This window comes from Armigeres subalbatus, chromosome 2 (assembly GCF_024139115.2).
Source record: "Armigeres subalbatus isolate Guangzhou_Male chromosome 2, GZ_Asu_2, whole genome shotgun sequence".
In the NCBI taxonomy this organism is placed as follows: domain Eukaryota; kingdom Metazoa; phylum Arthropoda; class Insecta; order Diptera; family Culicidae; genus Armigeres; species Armigeres subalbatus.
In genome coordinates this window covers 236,889,698-236,911,882 of record NC_085140.1, presented here as the reverse complement: position 1 = coordinate 236,911,882, position 22,185 = coordinate 236,889,698, and the positions used below count along the sequence as shown (strand labels likewise).

The 22,185-nt window shown below is 39.7% G+C and overlaps 1 pseudogene; it reads right to left on the bottom strand.

Annotated features, from left to right (window-relative positions):
* Positions 1–8,797: 8,797 nt before the first annotated feature.
* Positions 8,798–22,185, bottom strand: part of LOC134216052 (Bardet-Biedl syndrome 2 protein homolog) — a 73,166-nt pseudogene continuing 59,778 nt past the window's right edge.

Genomic DNA, 22,185 nt, shown 5'->3' with positions numbered 1-22,185 from the left:
TCAACTGAGTGTTATTTCAAAAATTTTAATCTTTTAGTGCTGAGGAACAAATTGTAGTTATTCAGATTTATTTTTAATGGAAAATTCCTGAAAGAGAAATGGTTTTTCCGTCTAACAAAGACAGTGGGATCAAAGCCCACTGAAGCGGCGGTTACCCTCCAATACCTTTTCCGAACTAAATCTATCACATGTTGTACATATGCATAATCGAGTTTCAGACATAGTAAAGACAGTTGACCAGATAGTGCTGGCAGAAACATTGATTTCTTGCATATGATTTCAACAATCAATCTTCAAAGCGTTGTAATATTTCCAGCAATGCTTATTCTTCAGCAAACTTTTTCAGCATCTCTCAGTATTGAGTCAGATGATTGAATTAACGATAAAATAAAGCCGCTAGGAGCAAAAATGCAAAAAATACATTTTTCCATACTAATCTCCATATAAATTTCAAACGCGATGCTGTAAGTGGGGAAGCAACCAATCGAGCTGTGTATGTGTGTTATGTATGTGTCAATGCGTATATGTGTGTATGTTCGGAAATCAGTAAAAAATCTACAATGTTCACAGTGAAAAAAGGACTTTTCATTTTTAAAACCCTGTATCTCAAAATCGGAACATAGTACCTCGGGGTTTTAAGCGTTTCCAATGTAAAAATGGTCAAAGAACACGTTGGTGAGGTTATTTCCTAAATAAAAATATACTCATTGGGAAAAAAATGCATTTTTCACACAGAAACTTAAAAATTGTTCATTTGGCAACACTGCACATCAACAAATTATTTATTTATAAATTCCTTGAAAAATTTTCTTTCGAATGAGATGAAGAGATATGGCTTGGCTTGAAGATGGTCGAAATTGCTGCCGCTGCAACCCCCGTCGACCGGACATCCTGACGAGTCACCAACGCACGATCATGTATTTCTACAGGATACGACGAAATTCAAGGAAATAGAGCGGGCAAATCAAGAATGATCTGAAGGCTGTGAAATATTAGTGAATCCTATTCGTCGTGGCCTGAATTCGAGCGTGATCGTGGTTGCCGCTGTTTCTAAGGGCCGATTGAGACATTTGCACGTTTTCTCGGTGCAGATTATTAAGTATAATTTTTATCTATGTTTCTCCAGTTTATTTTGAAATGTTTGCGCAAGTTTTCAATTTTATATAAATATTTTTTTAGGTTTTTTAGGTTTCAATATATCTCTATTTCTATATTAGGACACATCCTAACTTCTAAACTTTTTTAGTGAATTCTCCCTTACTCGATATTGAACGGATTATCGAGTGATCGAGATCGCGTACGAGGGGCAAAAAATTGAAAATGGTAACAGAAACCTATAAGGCTAAATAGCATTTACACCAAGGTAGAGAAAAAAAAATTTAATAATCATAAATAAATGATCAAGTGCTCATAATTTAGCTTGGATGAGCGAAGAACTAATGACAGAGGTTAACTTTTGTTTTGTGAATTAAAATCAATAATCGGTTGATCATTTACCATGATATATTTTCTTTTCATTCATCTTCATCTATGAATTTGTATAAAAATTGTATCAACAAAAATCTTTATTGGGAACTACTGATGAACTTTGGGGTCGTTCAGGGGAGGAGTGGGTTAAAGATGTTGTGACAGTACATATACCAGGTCAGGGCCGGATTTATGGGGGGGCCGGGGGGGCCATGGCCCCGGGCCCCCACAAATCTTATGTACCAAAACCCACCTTTTTTGTACATTTTGGGGCCCCCACATACCGACTTAGTTTTTCAAGAATCATACACTTTCAAATTATTTTGATCTTTTCCCTTGTGAGCTGGTCAATTAAACGTAATAGCAAAATAATAAATACGGACGCGCAATGGCTTTGTTATTTGATAAGCGACTTTGATTGACACTGAAGGTTAAAAATCGCATTTCAAATTATCTATCCAGCAATAAAATACGTAAGAGTTACAAACGTTTGATTTACAAAAATTATTTTGAGTTCCGGTACATATATAACAATACAATTACTTGTCATTAACCCTTATGCGGCCAACAAAAAAAACACACGTGGATGGCCGACAGGGTACCCGTGTTCCACTAAATTGAAATTCTCCTAACTTCAACAATTTTCAACCGATTTGGATAATTTTGACAGTTTTGGAAACAGAAACTCATATACTTTTTGCTAATTGTCAAGGTTTACAGCTTATGCCCATGGTTATTCAAGAAATCTTTGAAGTAAGGCTTAAGAGTCTACATGCGTAACCAAAGGCCATTCAACCAGTTTCAAATATGCTACAAGCTCTTTGCGCTTCTTAGAATTGAAGGTGTTCACAGTATATGCTTCGGGTAATGCAAAAATCCCTGAAATGAGGTCTTAGTCATCCGAGAAAACTCTGGAGTAAAGCCTAAAGATCTACTCGCGTTACCAAAGGCCTATAATGCAAATTCAAATACGGTACATGCTCTTCGTGGTACTTAGCATAGAATGCGTTCACAGTATATGTTCCGAGTCATCCAAAAAATCTCTGGAGTAAGGCCTTAAGGTCTACACTCGTAACCAAGGGTCTATGGACTTGTCTCAAAAGTGGTACATGCTCTTTGCGCATCTTGAAATCAAATGTGATCACTACATATGTTCTGCGCTATCGAAGAAATCTCTCGGATAAGTCCTCTGGCGCCTTCATTGCATATGTTCATGGTCATCCAAGAAAACCTTGGAAAAGGCCTTCAGGTCTACACGCGTAACCAGAGATCTTTTGGATTGTTTCAAAAGTGGTGCATGCCCTTTGTGGTACATAGAAAAGAGCGTTTTCATTGCATATGTTGATGGTCATCCAAGAAAATCCTGGAAAAGGCCTTAAGATCTACACGCGTAACCAGAGGTCTTTTAGATTGTTTCAAAACTGGTACATGCCCTTTGTGGTACATAGAATAGAACGCCTTTATTGCATATGTTCATGGTCATCCAAGAAAACCCTGGAAAAGGCCTTAAGATCTACACACGTAACCAAAGGTCTCTCAGATTTTTTCAAAAGTGTTACATGCCCTTTGTGGTACATAGAATATATTGCGTCCATTACATAGGTTCATGGTCATCCAAGAAAACCCTGGAATAGGCCTTTAAATCTACATGGGTACCCAGAGATCTTTTGGCTTGTTTCAAAAGTGGTACATGCCCTTTGTGGTACATATAATAGAATACGTCCATTGCATATGTTTATGGTCTTCCAATAAAATGCTAGAATAGGCCTCAGGATCTTCACACGTAACCAGATACCTTTCGGATTGTTTCAAAAGTGGCATATGCCCTTTGTGGTACATTGAATATACCGTTTTCATTGCATATGTTCATGGGTATCCAAGAGAACACTTGAACAATCAGCAAGAATTTCACGCGTAACCAGAGTTCTTTCGGCCGGTTGAATAGTTATACATGCCTTTTATTGTACGTAGAATAGAATGCACCCATTTTAAATGTTCATGGTCATCAAAGAAAATCCTGAAGTAAGGCATTAGGATCTACACCAGAGATATATCAGCCTGTCTTAAATTTGGTACATGTCTTTGGGGCCCATGAATAAAAGGCGTTCATGGCATATGCTAATGGTCATCCTAGAAATTTATGGAGTAAGACTTCTAGGCTTACACGAATATCTAGAGGGTCTTTAAGGTCACTCCTTACGGAATCCAAGTTTCAAAGTGCTCGCGTTTTCGGGGGCACACCACTCGATACGGAAGCAACGCACAACTGTCATTTTTATTATTTCACGCATGCTGCGACGCAGCAAAGCTAAATCAACAAAAAAATACAGTTGTGCGCCGCCTCGAACCGCTAAACTTCAAACCGATGACAGACTCAATGACAGCTGCATTGCGCTGCACATTTAGATGCACTTCTCTTGCATTTGACGTCGATTGACAACCGTTTGACGTCTAGAGTGCGTTGCAGTTATCGAACGGCATTCGATAACTGAAGTAAACATTTTGTCACTCCCAGATTTTGTCTACCCCTGATTTTGCCTAACTCGATTTTATCACGTTTTCGACCCAATTTGCCGCAAACAATAAAGATTTTCATGAAATAACTTTCACTGCCTGTAGCTTATTATGAATCATTTATGAGTACCTGTTAATAAGTTTGTAAGTCTCTTCGACAAAAAAATACGGATTCCATTCACGTATTTTGCCTTGCCTTCATTACGGAGCCCACGATAATGAAAATAACTACTTAAAATACAAACATATACCAAGAAGGGGTCTCACAATTTGTTTATTTTCAAATAAGTGCCTCCATTAAGGAGGTTGATCCATCGACCTTGACTCTATTTCATAGACTACCTGGAGCTCAAGACAACAACAAGAACTACTTGGAATACAAACATATACCAAGATGGGGTCACAAAACTTGTTTATTCTTCGATAACTGCCTCCATTACGGAGATTGATCTACAGAACTTCGGTGGGGTTTGATCCCACGAAACCAGTACGCTAGACAGGTGTTTTCCCTACTAAGCTACGAAGGACCTTCGTCGTCCTCCGCATCTTAGCGGGTACTGATGAAACCAAATTCACAGCACCGGGCATGTAGCCGAACTCTCGTAATATATTCTCAGAACTAACTCTCTCATATATGTTTTTGTATAATGCCAACCAAGTAGGATGAGTATTTAGTATTATCTGGCTCCTACACACTTGCTTCATCACCAACGGCGCTCGATGAAGTAGGGTTGTGTGAGATTGTGCCAGTTGGTCGTCAGATCCCAACCCGACCACATAAGCGAAGAGAGATCGCCTTTCGAGTTCAGTACATTCAAAGTTAATTGCCTATGTTCCGGGTATTGGGCCACCCGGAGTGGAAATTAATTACTATGTCTGAAACTCGATTATGCATATGCACAACATGTGATAGATTAGGTTCGGAAAAGGTATTGGAGGAAAACCGCTACCTTCCGTCCCTCCCAGTTGTTCTTCAATAACTGCATCCGTTACGGAGGTTTATCCACCGACCTTGACTCTATGGAGTTCGTAGACTACCTGGAGTCCTCGACAACAACAAGAACTACTTGGAATACTCACATATACCAAGAAGGGGTCACGCAACATGTTTATTCTTCGATAACTGCCTCCGTTACGGAGATAGATCCGAAGATCTTGAGTGTATGGAGTTCGTAGACTATCCGGAACTCACGACAACAACAAGAACTGCATGAAAAACAAACATATGTCAAGAAGGGGTCACAAAACATGTTTATTCTTCAATAACTGCCTCCATTACGGAGGTTGATCCACCGACCTTGAATCTATGAAGTTCGTAGATTACCTAGAGCCCGCGACAACAACCCGAACTACTTGGAATACAAACATATGCCAAGAAGGGGTCACACAGCTTGTTTATTCTTCATTAACTGCCTCCATTACGGAGGTTGATCCACATACCTTGAATTTATGGAGTTTGTAGACTACCTGGAACCAATGACAACAACAAGAATTACTTGGAATACAAACAAATACCAAGAAGGAGTCACACAACTTGTTTATTCTTCAATAACTGCCTCCGTTGCTGAGGTTGATCCACAGATCTTGACTCTATGGAGTTCGTAGACTACCTGGAGCCAACGACAACAACAAGAACTACATGAAAAACAGATATATATCAAGAAGGGGTCACACAGCTTGTTTATTCTTCAATAACTGCCTCCGTTACTTAAGTTGATCCACAGATCTTGACTCTATGGAGTTCGTAGACTACCTGGAGCCCACGACAACAACAAGAACTACTTTGAATACAAGCATATACCAAAAAGGGGTCATGCATCTTCTTTATTCTTCGATAACTGCCTCCATCACGGAGATTGATCCGAAGACCTTGACTGTATGGAGTTCGTAGACTACCTTGAACTCACGACAACAACAAGAACTACATGAAAAACAGATATATATCAAGAAGGGGTCACACAGCTTGTTTATTTTTCAATAACTGCCTCCGTTACTGAGGTTGATCCACAGATCTTGACTCTATGGAGTTCGTAGACTACCTGGAGCCCACGACAACAACAAGAACTACTTTGAATACAAACATATACCAAAAAGGGGTCACGCAACTGGTTTATTCTTCGTTGACTGCCTCCATTATGGAGATTGATCCGAAGACCTTGGCTGTATGGAGTTTGTAGACTACTTGGAATCAATGACAGCAACAAGAACTACTTGGAATGCAAACATGTTTTAAGAAAAGGTCATTGGATGACCCGGAACATATACTGTGAATTCGTTTTTGAATTTACACGATAGACCTTTGTTTACGTTAGCAGACCATAAGATCTTATTCCAGAGATTTTTTGGATGACTTAGGCCTTACTCCAGGGGTTTTTGGAGACCCAGAATATATACTGTGAACACCGACTATTCTAAGAAGCGCAATGAGCATGTAATATATTCGAAACTGGTTGATAGTCCTTCGGTTACGTGTGTAGACTCTCAAGCCTTACTTCAAAGATTTCTTGTATAACCATGGACAAAAGCTGTAAACCTTGACTATGGGCTTAAAGTATATGAGTTTCTGTTTCCAAAACTATCAAAATTATCTAAATCGGTTGAAAATTGTTAAAGTTATGAAAATATCAATTTAGTGGAACACGGGTACCCTGCCGGCCATCCACGTGGTAAAAAAAATCAGATGCCCCTCCCCACGTCCCTCCTCACTGTATCAACGTGATTTTCTCACAGATGCTACATTTGATGGAGTTCTTAGATGTCACCGAGTTTCAGCTTTCAGCTATGAAAATTCATTGAAATATCACCACTTGAATTTGAAAAAGGAACACGGGTACCCCGTCGGCCGCATAAGGGTTAAGCGCAATAGAAAATGATTGAAACTAAAACATATACATAGAATATCTTTCTCTAAAGTTTCGTGGAACTAAAGTGAGTGCTTCGGTAATCGATCATGAAAGTACACCAGTAAATTCCATTCAATTTTGAAACAAGGCATGTGAAATTTCATACGTAGCTAGCAAGGTCTACTGATTAATTAATATTGAGTGTCTTATGCAAAATGTTACAGAGTTGAGACTTCACTATTCCATTCTAATATTCGGGATAAACCGTTCCAGTTTTGAGTTAATCCAACATAAGCTTCACTATCTAGGTAAAACAGTCATAATTGATCAACGAATGATTAAATTTAAATACACAAGTATACAATAATTTTTATTGTATTCTTTCGGCAGCCGGCTGCCGGAAGACTTAATGTAATTCAAGTGTTACATAGATCGCATCACTTACCAAGGTGAATCCAGATTTATGTAACAATACATCCCTACCCACTAACAAAATTCCTTCCTGTGACAACCGTGGAGATGCAGAGGTATACTCGGTCTCTAGTAACAACGGATGTCACACTCACATTCCTTACCCTCCCAGATGACCGTAAGGACGTGGCCGGCGCCGTTATTGATTCTTATAAGTTTTGAACTCTCGAAACGTGCACATTGAGGATGACAAGCTAGTCCCGGCTTCATCTGTTGGTTCTCTGTGCAATTTTGCTTGTTCTGATCAATCACGGAGTAGCAACTACGAATTGTACGGTCATCATGCTCATGCTCATGCTCATGCTCCTTGAAAAATTTTCTTTCGAATGATTACCTTAGATTTATTATAGACCTCTCAGTTCCAGAGATATGTACAAAACAATATGATGAGTTTCATACATTTGTCCGAAAAGGGGGATGGTCTTATTAATCGTGGGGAGGTCCAATCACCACGAAATTTTGGTTTTTGGGGTATAACCCATATATAAACAATTGGTCAAAATTTCATTCAATTCTAAGAAAGTCGATTGCATGTTTGCATTTTTTTCTCGGTCACTTCATATGGAATGACCCATATGTATATTAAAGTGGGGCGCAGTTGTATGGAAAAACGCAAACTTCGTCCGATCAAGTGAGATCAAGGTTTTTCTGAATCGTTTTGGGATCCCAATCAACTGTGCAAAAAATGGGCTCGATTGGTTGCGACCTCACATGCCGCATCGAGTTTTAAATTTACATGGAGATTAGTATGGGAAAACTTACTTTTTCACATTTTTGATATTAGCGGCTTCAATATTTATCATCAATCACGTGACTCAATACGTTAGCATATAGTCTGAAAGATGCCGAAAGACTTTGCCGAAAAAGGTACGTAGCTGGAAGGTCTACAAAAAATGTATATTGTATATGTACTAGTCTACGTTGTTATGTGTTCAAAAATGGATGTTCTTTAAAACTTAAAATAAAGATAGTAGTACTAAAAGCTGAAGTAAACCTCACCAAAGAATAATATCAAACGACATTATCAAGTACATACAACTTGAAACTTAGAGATAATACGGGTCTCCTAAAGTGACCCATGCGAAAGGCGGTAGAACCTATGATCGTTGTCTAAGTTGCACAAAGGCATTTGAGAAATCTTGTGCTCGTTGAAATCGTGCATTTGTATGGAATTAACGGATTATCTCTGTTTCGATAATTGGCGGTATTGTTATTGAAGTCGCTTTAGAGAGTATATATTGATAGCCTCATAACATCTTCACAGTTAATCACAAAAATGTCTATAAAGTTGCGCTTCACCAATGTCCTATTTGTGGAATGTAATGCCATTAAATGATCCCGGTCCGAGGTCGCTGGATTCGAATGCACCAATTATTATTTATTGACTTTTAACAAGTTTTCTTTAGACTTTCCGAAAGTCATTCAAACAAATACCCTGCAGGTCATTTTCTCGGAATACATAAAAACACAAGGTTTAATTAATAATAAATATTTATCTACCATATCGCAATCGCTAAAGCACATTATTCACAGGTTAAAAGCACGCGATCCCAAGCGCGATCCTAAAAGATTCAAAGTACCATGTCGCAACACCGCACTCGATGGTTGTTTACTCATTCGGCTCGTCATGGGCCGGCCGGATGGAACCCAGCACCGGTTTGGCCACCTCCGCAAACGTATACCTGTGTGAGAATCGAGACGCAAACGTTTGCCAAACTCAGCTCCGTCCGACACGGGCACCTACATCTCGCCCAGCTCAATGATTTTCACCACGGCCTCGATGTTGTTCGTTTTTAAGGCATCTTTGAACTTGCTGATGACTGAAGCGGCGAACGTTCCAACTGGAAGTGACAATAGTTACCATATTGTTAGAACGTAATAATCGATAGGTGAAGGAACATATATATGTATGCAGTTATTAGATGCTGCAAGGTTATATTGTGAGTTATATTTTTGTTGTGTACGTATAGAATGATGAGAAATAACAACAACCGGGAAATAATTTTTGTTCTTCCGGCCCAAGGCTGAGGGTTGCGCGTAGGTGGATTAAACATAAGTGAGGTGATTCGGAATAATTAAAAACATTTTGCTAATACTATACGCATTTGAGATACGAATAACATAGTCCATTGGAGATTTTTTTAAACTCGTGGTCTGAAGACATAGATTGCTATAGTTTCAGTAGAGCGTGTGTAGTGTGCCAAAAAATGTTTTTAAAAAAATCTTTAAGTAGCATAGGATATTACCGTTGGGAAAATCCTATGTAAATAAATTTAAGAAATGTTTGTAGTTATGAATTTTTGTAATTCTGTGGATGTGGATAACAAGTATGAAATTGAAGCTAAACAAAATAAAAAAAGTGAACAATTTAGCGACATATTTGAGTAGAAATTAAGCAATGATCACTGTACAAATGTATGACTGAAAACATAATCCTTATCATATTTATTGTTTCATCTTTGTTTTGTTGTTGCTAAATAAATCAATAAATTAGAGAAAAAATATGGCAGTACCAGCATACAGGCATACAGCGACCATGACATTCCGAGTAAATAAACCATGATTGGACTTAACGCGACTTAACGGTCCAGTCAGAGATGTCCAAGAAAAAGGCAACAACGACAACCATTACTTCGCAACTGAGTATCGTGAATAATTCATGATCAACCGCACCCCAGAAACGGTCGTTGGTCGTCACTATAAGCACCATACCAATAAAGTCCATTTCAACTCTAAACCTCCAACCACAAAAGATGACGACAACGATGTGCTAAAAATTCAATGCGGCGACTTGAACCGCTTCGTAGGACTGAGTTCGTGAGGCTCAACGTCAAGTGCGACGGCGGAAAAAAAGCGCAATTGATCGTTAGCCGGTACCACTCTCTATACTAACCTCTCAGCTTGGATGCGCTGTACAGTATGCTGTGGATGCGTTTCAGTGCCAACTGGACTTCATTCGTGTTGACCAATCGGATCTTGTAGTTTTTTACGAGGTCTTCGTTCGTGTTCATCATCTCGTTGTGGTATTTGATAACGTCATCCCTAAAGATGCGAAGAGTATGAATAAATACAATGTGAATATTTCTTGTTGCGCATAGCTCAGATGTTGTGCGTTTTCATTGACCGTGAACAAAAATAAAATGCTAACTAAGAGCTAAACCGATCACATGAGTAAACCAATGACTTATCTGACGCGGAGATAACTATGATTCAGTAAATCTGCTTGACGGTGAATATATGAGAGAAAAGCTAAAAATCTTGTGCTAAATATGAATATGTAACTCTTTTTTTGTAAGCATTACATTGCCTCATGAAACCTGCCGCAGTTTTAAGTCCAATACAAATATTAAAAACAAATTATGCCTCCCTTTTTTTGCCTAAAAATAATAATTTAAGGAGGAAATAAAAAACCTGAAATTTTAAGGATTTTCAATACATTCTTTAACAAATCCGAGGATTTATTTTTTATTTTTTATTTTAATATTTATTTTTTATCATACTGAAACCAACCCCCCCGCCCCTTGATTTTTCAGAGACCAGTAGGGCATAATTTATATTAAGTATTTGTAACGGCCTTGCTGAGGATCTTATTAACCGTCACATTCAGCATAGTGTTACCATATGTATCGCAAATTACAAATTTAACAAAAATATCTTCACATCAAAACTAAAGCAAATGGAGAAGGCGCAGATTCGATGCACATGGGTAGGTATAATGGGAGGGACCTCTAGACACTACACATCAAATTAAATATTTAACTGTCGTCAGCGAACAAGTACATAGGTAGGTAATTTTTTCAGCAATAAAAAACAATCAACGTTGTCGAGTTATGAAAAGACCAAATATTGTTTTGCGTTTTCTTGTTAAGAGTTTTGTTTTCGGCTCGGCTTGACATACACAATTATTTTTTTGAATCTGTTTCACCATCCCAGGGTAGGTATTATCAAAATTATTGTGTGCATCATCATATAAGCATAAGAACCTATGGAGACGCATGGTGCACTTATTATACCTACTTATTGTGACTTTTTGTGCAAATTCCATCACATTTGTTAATGAAATAATTGTACAAGTATGCTAGCAAGGGCTGCAAGGACTAGGTTCAAGGGCTGTGGAACAAAAGGTCAAAGGAAGAAAAGGTTTAATCGACGGGAAAGATCAGAGCAGTCATCGCTCAATTGAATTTGTTTTTTGCTCCCGTGTTTTTTTTTTGTATAAATTGTAGATTTTTTTGCTAAAGTGTAGGCTGGACGAAAGGATGTTTGTATGGTGCTGCTTGTTAATCGCCGAGCTGCCGATCGAGTACCAGAGGTGGAACGTAACCATTGCGGTGTGAATACAACCAATGGATGCTGAAGTTAAGATAGAAGTTTTTGCCAGTTGGATTTGGAGGTTTTTCCTCCCGTTGAATTGTTTGCCAAGATCAAAAGTTCCTAACGAGATGAATCCTGAGGATGAAAGTTGCAACACCCTCCTTTGACGTCCTACGTCTATGGAGTGGACGTCCAGACGTCCCGAACCAGCTCACCGTATTTTCTCAAAGTTGACTCGAGCATGATTGTATGACATTTGCCAGAATGATTTTTGCCAGAAAGCCATTTGCCAGGATGGACCAAATGCCAGAAAGCCAATCCCCAGAATAGACCATTTGCCAAAATGCAATTTCCCAGAATGTACCATTCCCCAGAAAAGTAAAACCGGCCATTCCTATTATTATTGGTGGTTAAAAAATAGTGAAAGTAGTTTTGCATAACGGGGATTTGGCATGATTTAGTAATGACAAGTTCTTCGGTATACTTAATTTTCATAAAAGGGGTTATTTTCACATTTGCCTATAATACCAAAGAAACTGTTTACGAATTGATGTCATATTTCTTTGCCGCATTCCAGGCGCAGACTTCATTTCGAAGATTGAATAATGAAAACTTATGCTCGTAACGAAAGGATATCACTTCTTTCTTTATATCAAGCAAACGCTTTCCGTGAAAGGATAGTATTACTTTAAGTTATGCTAGAAGCTGTCTAGCTTATATTGAAGAAATTATATCTAAATGTCTATTTCTAAAGAAGAGATCATACCCTACCTACGTTTAAGGAAGGGACCACATCCACCATTGCTTAAATCCTGGAAAACGATTATTTTCAAAGAAGGGATCACATCCACCATTGCATTGCTTTAATCCGGGCAAGCCCCTACTTTTATACAAGGAATGACATCTTCCATTTCATTAATCCCGGTAAACGCCTACTTTTGAAGAAGGGATCATATCCACCATTGCCTTAATCCGGACAAGCGCCCGCTCTTAAAGGAGGGTTCACATTTACCATTGCCCTTATCCGGTCAAGCGCCTTCTTTTAAAAAGGGATCATATCCACCATTACCTTAATCCGGGCAAGCGCTTACTTTTAAAGAAGGAATCACATCTTCCATTATATTAATCCTGGAAAGCGCCTATTTTTTATGAAAAGATTTCATCCACCATTGCCTTAATTCGGGTAAGTGCCTGCTTTTAAAGAAGAAATCACATTCACCATTGCCTTAATCCGGGCAAGCGCCTTCTTTTAAATAAGGGATCATATCCACCATTCCTTTAATCCTGGCAAACGTCTATTTTTAAAGGAAGGATCACATCTACCATTTCCTTAATCCGGGCAAGTGCCTATTTTTTATTTTTTTTATCCGCCATTGCCTTCATACAAGCGGTTATACCCGGCTTATGTATACTTTCATCGAAAGAATTAAATCTTTTCGATTCTATTTTCGACCGGTGCGGTCTTATATTCGTCACTAGAAAACAACTAAAAAACAACAATAAATGATTTTGACGTTAGGTTCAGACAAAAGTTCATGGCGTTATAAATTATTGCACATACTGGACAAACGCGAGCATGGCAAATAGGAGATAACCAATTCTGGGGAATAGTTCATTCTGGCGAATGGCTTTCTGGGGAATGGTCCATCCTGGCAAATTTTTTTTCTCGTAAAAAGCCTTCTAGCAAATGACTTTCTGGTGAATGTCATACAACCGGTGTCAGGCCATTAGGCCGAAGGTCATTAGGCCGAATGGTCATTAGGCCGAACGGTCATTAGGCCGAATGGCCATTAGGCCGAATTAGCAAAAAGAAGCAAAATTGAAAAATGAGAAATGCTTTCTTCACCTTACCCCTTCTTCCTTCTCCCTTTTTATTTCTTTCTTCTTCCATCTGTCTTCTTTTTCCCTTTTTCTTTTTCACTCTTCCTTTTTGATCCTTCCTATTTCCTTCTTCTATGCTATTTATTTCTTCTCCCTTCTTTCTGTATTCCTCTTCCTTCTTTCTTCCTTCATTTTTCTTCTTTCTTGGTTCTTCCTTCTTTTTTTTCTTCTTTTCCCCACTCTTCTTCTTTCTACTTTCTTCTTCTTGTTTCCTTATTCTTTCTCCTTTCTTCTTTCTTCCTTCTTCTTCCTTTCTTCTCTCCTTCTTATTTATTCTTCTTTCTTTTTCTTTCTTTTTTTTCTTTTTTTCTTTTTGCTTCTGTTTTTCTTCTTCCTTCTTCCTTTTCTCTTCTTTCTTCTCAATTATTCCTTCTTTCTTCTTCATTTTTCCTTCTTCGCTTTTTTCTCCCTTCTAACTGCTTCCTTCTTCCTTATTCTCATTCCTTCTTCCTTCAATCTTCTTTCTTCCTTCTTTTAACCTTCTTGCTTCCACTTCCTTCATTCATCTTTCTTCCTTCTTCCTTCTTCCTTCTTCCTTCATTCATCTTTCTTCCTTCGTCCTTCTTCCTTCTTCCTTTTTGCTTCTTCCTTCTTCCTTCTTCCTTCCTCCTTTTTCTTTCTTCCTTCTTCCTTCTTTCTTCTTTCTTCTTTCTTCTTTCTTCTTTCTTCTTCCTTCTTCCTCCTTCCTTTTTCCTTCTTCCTTCTTCCTCCTTCCTTCTTCCTTCCTCCTTCTTCCTTCTTACTTTTTTCCTTTTTCCTTCTTTCTTCTTTCTTCTTCCTTCTTCCTTCTTCCATCTTCCTTCATCCTTTTTCCTTCCCTTCGTCCTTCTTCTTTTTTTCTTCCTTCTTCTTTCCTCTTTCTTCTTCCTTCCTTCTTCCTTCCTCTTTCTTCCTTTTTCCTTCTTTCTTCCTCTTTCTTCCTTCTTCCTTCTTCGTTCTTCCTTCTTCCTTCTTCCTTCTTCCTTTGTCCTCTTCCTTCTTCCTTCTTCCTTCTTCCTTCCTCCTTCCTCCTTCTTCCTTCTTCCTTCTTCCTTCTTCCTTCTTCCTTTTTCATTATTCCTTCTTTCTTCTTCCTTCTTCCTTCTTCCTTCTCCTTCTTCCTTCTTCCTTCTTCCATTTTTCTTCTTTCCACTTTTTTCACCTCTCTTCTTCCTTCTTCTTTCTTCTTCCTTCTTCTTTCTTCTTCTTCCTTCTTTCTTCTTCCTGCTTTTTTCTTCTGTCTTCCGTTTTCTTTCTTCCTTCTTCCGTTTTCTTCCTTCTTTCTCCCGTCTTCCTTCTTTCTTATTCTTTCTTCCTTCTTCCTTCTTCCTCACTTCACACAACTCATTTCTCACTCCCCAGTTCTCATTCGGCCTAATGGCCATTCGGCCTAACGACCGTTCGGCCTAATGACCATTCGGCCTTATGACCTTCGGCCTAACAGCCCCTAATGACCCAGCATCATACAACCAATACAATGCGATGTTTTCGGGATTTGGGCACGGAAAATCAAAATCACGGCCCCATTAAAAATGCACGGGGACCAAAATCCGGCGGAAAATTTTCCCGAGGTGTAAGGTAGCCTTTACCGAAGCCACGAGAGGCGGTGAAAAACACTCGACGGGGGCTGGGGTTTCTCGATGCTCAAGTCCCGGGTTAAAGGCTACCTTACACCTCGGGAAAATTTTCCGCCGGATTTTAAACCCCGTGCATTTTAAATGGGGTTGATTTTCCGTACCCAAATCTCGAAAACATCGCATATGTAAAAATGCATTAGGAAAAAATCCGTGGACCAAATTCCCGAGGTGTGAGGCTACATTCAGTGCCGACGACCCAAGCCGAAAAGGAAAGCCGCTTATCGAAAAGGGACATGAACACGTAGGTGGTGGCGAGTCCTTGAGCTGCTGGCCGGTGAGCCTCAAGTCATTACCGCGCCATACGTGGCGAGAGAGTAGCAGCCACAGTTTTGGAGGTAAGCGCTCCTGTGAGGTCCGGCGGGACTACCCCCGCTCACAGGCTGGACTAAAATCTGATGCGCTGTCACCCCTCTCACGAGCCAAGGAACGTCATCGGAAAAGGCGCTATACCCACCCCGCGAAGCTACGGACTCCGAAGGGCCACATTTCGACGGCCGAGCTACTCGCAAGGAAACTAGGAAAGCCAACACAATCCCTTACCGAAGGTTACCATAGGAAATCGCTACGACGGTGGTCAGCCCATCCTGGGATCGACGAGACAACCTCCCCATCATCCTCAACTACAACCGGTATCGACTACACCCACCCTTTCTCCGACAGCAAAGGTATGTTTCGGTGAGCTCTCTTTCACATGCATGTGAAGGGCTCCACCGTATGCAGCACGGCCACAACGTTCCCCTTTTACTCCCAACTTACCAACCCCTTGCCAATTCCTTCCCTAAATTAAAAAAAAAAAACAAATAACCCTACGTTCCCCACGTTCTCATTTTCCTCAAATTGCTTACTAATACCCTCACACTACTGGTCTGATCTAGAATTTTCCAGGGAATCGAGTGGAGCTATTTTTCTCAACCGGACGACTAAAGAAGCTAAAATACTGCTCATTTTACCTCACGTTCTATTATTTTCTTACTTTTACCAAAAAAGGTCTTCCGGAATGCATAACAAATAAGTGGCATTAGGGTAAAACGAGGTCTTGCAGCTTCGTGCAGTGAACTTAACCACCTTTGCACGATTCCCCAGAAAGTTTTAGGATTTGTTTAAAAATTCAAGCGCAATCCGCCCATACTGAACCGCGATATTGAATTTATTCGCGTTATGCACAACTTTTTCCCATTGCGCAATGTTTAAAAAAGTCCTCTTGTTTCGATGGCGGAACAATAAAAGTGTGTGAAATGAATATAATCATCGCTTTTTGTTTTGTTCATCGAGGCAGTTGTACAATCATCTTAATAAGTATGAAAAAGTTGGCTTCAGCTTGAAACTGCATAATTGAGGTTATGTCCGATTTCCGACTGCTCTGTCACTGTGTAACGAACTCAGCAAAACCCGTTAGCCATTATTATAATTACTGTAACGGTGTGTGGCGACGAAGGATGAATAACGAGCTCGCCCAACTCTACGGCTAATCCTGTATCCAGAAGGATGCTAAAGCGGTAAGGGTACGATGGGCAGGGCACGCTGCCAGAATGGTGGCATGCAACCCTGTAAAGATGGTGTTTGCTTCCAATCCGGCAGGTACAAGAAGGCGTGGATCGCAGCGAGCAAGGTAGGCTGACCAGGTACAGAACGACTTGGTGAGCGTGGGGCGCAATCGAGGATGGATAGATGTGGCCTTGAACCGTGTATTGTGGCGTCAAATTGTTGATTCATTGTTATCTGTTTAGACGTGACCTAAATATCTGAATGATGTCGAACAATGCAGGGTTGATTCACAGGTTCTTCTAGAGCTGGACACCCGTCCGAAAGCGCTTCGTAACCAGTGATGCAATTTATCAACAATGCCTGCTGGATGCATTTTTTTGTTTTGTATTTTTTACTGCTCCTCTTTGCCTATGATGATGCCTTTCAGTCAGGTTTGTCAACAGCGGACTGCAGCTGATTTATTTTATTTATTTGCTTGATCACCTTCATCTGACCTATGTCTTAATGAAGTAAAAACTAAACCAAATTAAATTACAATTTATTACATTACAATTAAATTACAAATTAAATTACAAATTCGGTACAAACATAAATCATGGAATCAGTCAAAATACATCGTCATTAAAAACAAACAAACAGTTAAGCCAATAATGTTGTCAGAAGGATCATTATACAAATAACACAAAACATTATACGGTCAGTATACGGTAACCTAGCCTAGGTAACAAAGTCGAATTGCTGGAATTCCCTTTCGTTGAACCTGGATACCATAAACCTAATGGGGTCATGTTGTCCATATCGGGTGTTGCGAGCGTTCGTCAGCAGGAAGTTTCGCCGTCTCAAGGATCTCACCTCTCAGCACTTTACCGATAAAAGCGGCTTGCATTACAGATCTCCTGCTTTCCAGCGATGCCAGGCCAATTAAGTTGCATCGATGTTCATATGGAGATAGACGCACAGGATCACACTAGGGAAGGTTCCGGAGTGCCAGTCGAACAAATTTTCCCTGAACAGCCTCAATACGTTCAATCCAATTCTTGTTGTATGGACACCACACCAGTACGGCAGATTCCAAAATGGCACGAATTAAAGCACAATAGAGTGATTTGAGGCAGAGAGGATCACGAAAATCATTGGATATCTTGAAGATAAAACCAAGCTGCTTGTGTGCCCTCGAGATCACATCTTCATAGTGAGACCGAAATGTCAGCTCCTTATCCATTATTACACCGAGATCTTTAACTTCAGTTTTACGCTGAAGTTCTTCGCCAGACAGAGAGTAGTCGAATATAATCGGGCGCCGCAATCTACAGAAAGTAATGGTGTTGCACTTTCCCACGCAGAGTTCCAAACCATTCCGTTTGCTCCAGCTCTCGAAAGAATCCAAGGTAGCCTGCAATTCCAGACAATCATCTCTGCTTGTAACGACCATGTACATTTTTACATCATCCGCATAAAACACTCGCATACCGCGAGGCAATACAAACGCTGCATCGTTGATGAATAACGAAAAAAGAAATGGTCCTAAATTACTCCCCTGTGGCACTCCTGAAGCGATATGGAAGGAATCTGAATACTCCGAACCAATTCGCACTTTCATACACCGGTCTGATAGGTAAGATTTTAACCAACTCACAAGTCCAGGCGACATTCCGAGTTTTCCAAGTTTGTGAAGGAGAATGCAGTGATTCACGCGATCAAACGCTGACTTAAAGTCTGTATATACCACGTCGACTTGTTTAACTGCATCCATTGAGCGGATGCACAAAGACGAGAACTCGACAAGGTTAGTAGTCACTGACCGTTTTGGAAAGAACCCATGTTGAGCAGTAGAGATGTAAGCCTTGCAGGTACCGAAGAGAGCATTCATGATTATTTCGAAAACTTTCGAACAGGCGCTTAACGATGTTATACCCCTATAATTCACAACGTCACATCTGTTTCCCTTTTTGTTGATTGGAGATAGGAATGACGTTTTCCACGCGATGGGAAAGGTCGCCCTCTGAATGGAACGGTTGAATAACTTCGCCAATGGTACCAGTAAAGCAGCAGAGCACTTTTTAAGCAGAGACGATGGAATGCCATCCGGTCCGGGTGTTGTGGAGTGCTTGAGCTTTCGGAGTGCCTGTAGTACTTGTTCTTCGGAAATTTCAAATATTCCAAAAATCGAAACGATCCAACGGAGTATCTCGGAGGGCTTCGTCTACTTGAGATGGGCCGAGTACTACATTCGTAAAAGCCTTCTTGAAATGCTGGGCAAATAGTATGCACTTTTCAGATGCCGTGTCTGCAGATAAGTCACCATAATGCATGCTTGTAGGTAGCCCGTTTTCTTTGCGTTTCGTTTGGACAAAGGACCAAAACTTTTTAGGATGTAATCGCAGACTCCTCTGCGTACGATCAATATACCTTGCATATGATAAACGGTTAAAGCTAGTATATTTGTTGCTAGCCAACACAAAACAACGCTTGGAGTGCGGAGTACGATTATGTCTGTACTTCCGGAGGGCAGACTGCTTACATCTTTTCAGCTTACGGAGATATCTGTTTGTCCATGGGGTGATGAATGATGATCATTCGGCACAAATGTCCTTCTGTTTTTCTTCAAATGTCCAAATGTTTTTCTTTCAAATAACAGTATTCGTCCATACATTTATATAGGGTTGTATCTTTCACGCATCAGCGAATGAACTGAATGGATTGTCACTGCGGGCTGCGTGGTGAGAAAAGAGGTATTTTGTTTACTTTATCTTTGATCGCTGTTGCTAACCATTTTCACTGCTAGGAAGTGATTGTGAACAGGCAATGGTATCAATATCCTACAAATCTCAGTCACTGAAGGAAGTGTGACGATACATACGTTACGTAATTAATGGATCTTCCCTAACATCTTTGATGCAGTAGAAAACAGGTCTTAGGATTTCTTGATCGTGGTATTTGGAATGTTAACCAAAACTATGTACTTCTTAACATGTAATTAAGTTCACGTTTTTCGTGATACAAGTTGCCATCCAAATGCTAGCATAGTTGTATGATGATTTTATTATCATATGTGTCGGCATTTGCACAAAAAGTTAAATCATTATAAGAAATTGATGCACCATGCGTCTCCATATGCTGGTATGCTTATAGTAAAGAACATTTTTAATATCCTTTCCTACCAACCAACACCCAACGCCCACCCCCGCAAAACACTCATGGATATATAAACATAACAAAATAGAGATAATATACCTAATATTTTACGTTTTAGGAGACAAAACATGCAAATGACATCAACGCCAAGGAAAAACAACGAACCCCCCAATTTGGTAACCAAATATCCTCGGAATTTTCCCAAACAGTCGTCGCCCGTCGAGGTCGTGAACTACAAATACAGCACATGAGCATTCCGAACCCTATTTCACTGTCGACCAGCGTTATTTGTCTATTTTTGATTATTGGTAGAATGGTTTCTCAACAGCAGGAATGATGCCCTATTTACTTTTGATCGTACATATATGAAGCATACAGTATATACAGCGATTTTGCAGTTTGTTATATGTTGTATGGATTACTGGGCAGTGATTCATAATTCGACTTTTTCGTTCTCCTGTCCTTAAATGATAAAATTACTATTTTAGTCCTACCCAAATTTATGCTAATTTCTCTTCAATTTTAAACCAAACATCAAGCCCACCCAGTAAGATTAGTGTAATCCAGAAATGGTTCTCATGTCCGAAATTCAAAAAAATACCTCTGCATGTACCAGCCTTCAAAGTATTTGTCATATACTTTTCTAAGCACATGTGCGTAATATTTACTGGTATCGTTAAAAGAGTTTTTTTACAACTGCATTTATTGTCAGAGTCATGATTATAATTGGCAACTCACAGGGGCATTATGCTTTTCTAGGAACCAAAACAATGATGAACAAAAGCAAAAATGGAATAAAACAGGAAATGGCAGTAATAAATAAAAAGTGAAGTTCATAAGCTCGGAGGACACTGCCATAAAACCCAATCTTACCCATTGTAGTAGCGGGCATCCTCCGCCCTAATGAGATGGCTTTTAATCTGATTCACATTATCTATGATCTCCGAGTTGATCTGCTTTTCTGTCTCTTGGAGGCCCTGTAGCTTGTTGAACAGTTCCTTGATTTCTTCGTACAGCACCGGAAAGCAAGCGACAGACTGCAGAAGGCAAAGAAATTGCAAATACAAGTAACTGCAGATCCACATACAAATGGTACATTGCGCGTCGTGACTTGATCGGAGGAGGAAAATGAGAAGGCGCCCACCACTTCTACTTACGTTCATATTCTCGATATTGAGAAACTGCACCAAAGACTGCATGAGGTCACCAGCCAGTCCAATGTCTTCGGTGTAAAAACGGGTTTTGCTGTCATTGTTAAAGTGTAGGCACACGTTTTTGCCGGTACGCAGGCTGATTAGGTTCAGCTTCAGCTCCGTTGCGTCTGAGTCCGATGATGTCATGTACTCGATGTCCGAGGAAGCAGGAAGTTCTGCAAAACAGTACAACAAACAAAAACAAACGGTCGTCAAAACGAACAGGACGGAGAGCTTGGTTTACGATGATCGGTCAAACTGGCTTTTGCAAAGAAGAGGCTCACCTGATTGATCCATATGCAAATTCGCTTCAACCGTTCCGTGATTCGAAATTCAACATAACTGTCGCCGGGAGTAGATTTCACCGCGAGGCCGTTGATGTAAGCTGCGGTTTCGCCGTAAACGGATGACAAGTTAGAGAGTACAAGTACGTGACATTCATACAAAAAAGATGTTCGAAACGGTCATGTCTTAATTTAAATGTGTAATAAATAATAGCATGCAAATGAAATGATATATGTGCAAATCTTCACACGGATAACTCACAATTGAATCCGATTTTGGTTATCGTTAGCACTTGCACGTGATCGTAAATTGGATAGTAATAATCTACATCATATACAAGCGAAAAAAATCTACATAACAATACAAATATTCCCCCAAACAAATCGAATTGACTTGTTTTCAATCCTACGAAAGGAATTATAAAAAAAAGAGATATAATGCTTTTAGGGTAACGGTACCAATAGTGGAGGTATGTAGTAATGGCTATCTGTTAGAAAATAAGTGACTGGAAGATTTGTCCGCAGAAGATGGTCGAAGGCCAGTAAATCGACCGAAACCGGACAGTCTGGCAAAGTTTTGTTTTGTCATTTTTCGCCGAAAACAAATCGATGAGAATTCCCACCAGAAATTCCCACCAGAAAATCGCTTGAACCAATGTTCCTTTAGTGGCGGTAAAAAATAATTTTGGTTCCCATAGTGGTGCTATCCATTGATTTCTTATGAGAATCGCCACTATTGGTACAGTTGCACCACTATAGGTGCAAGGGAGTCAATTTTATTAAGGAAAATCATTGTTTTCAATAATTTTTAGAGCAAAATCTTAGGATAAGTTGTATTTGACCGAATATTTAAAGCACGACGCATCAACTGAAACCATCGTAAAATGTATATTTAATTATAAAAAATCTTATTAAAACCCCACTACCTCCACTACTGGTGCTACCTACACTAAGAGTACGGACACCCTAATAAAAAAAATCA